Here is a 603-nt window from a genome sequence, read left to right as displayed (position 1 = left end):
TACTATACATGGTCATTTTTTTCGGCTAAAAACGCCTTACTATACATGGTCGTATTTTTTCAGCTAAAAACGCCTTACTATACATGGTCGTATTTTTTCAGCTAAAAACGCCTTACTATACATGGTCGTATTTTTTCAGCTAAAAACGCCTTACTATACATGGTCGTATTTTTTCAGCTAAAAACGCCTTACTATACATGGTCGTATTTTTTCAGCTAAAAACGCCTTACTATACATGGTCGTATTTTTTCAGCTAAAAACGCCTTACTATACATGGTCGTATTTTTTCAGCTAAAAACGCCTTACTATACATGGTCGTATTTTTTCAGCTAAAAACGCCTTACTATACATGGTCGTATTTTTTCAGCTAAAAACGCCTTACTATACATGGTCATTTTTTTCGGCTAAAAACGCCTTCCTATACATGGTCGTTTTTTTCGGGTAAAAACACCTTACAATACATGGTCTTTTTTTTCGGCTAAAAACGGCTTACTATATATGGTCATTTTTTTCGTCGAAAAACGCCTTACTATACATGGTCATTTTTTTCGTCTAAAAACGCCTTCCTATACATGGTCGTTTTTTTCGTCTAAAAACGCCTTA

Source organism: Hippocampus comes, unplaced genomic scaffold (assembly GCF_001891065.2).
Source record: "Hippocampus comes isolate QL1 unplaced genomic scaffold, H_comes_QL1_v1.1 scaffold105, whole genome shotgun sequence".
Classification (NCBI taxonomy): Eukaryota; Metazoa; Chordata; class Actinopteri; order Syngnathiformes; family Syngnathidae; genus Hippocampus; species Hippocampus comes.
This window is presented reverse-complemented; position numbering follows the sequence as displayed.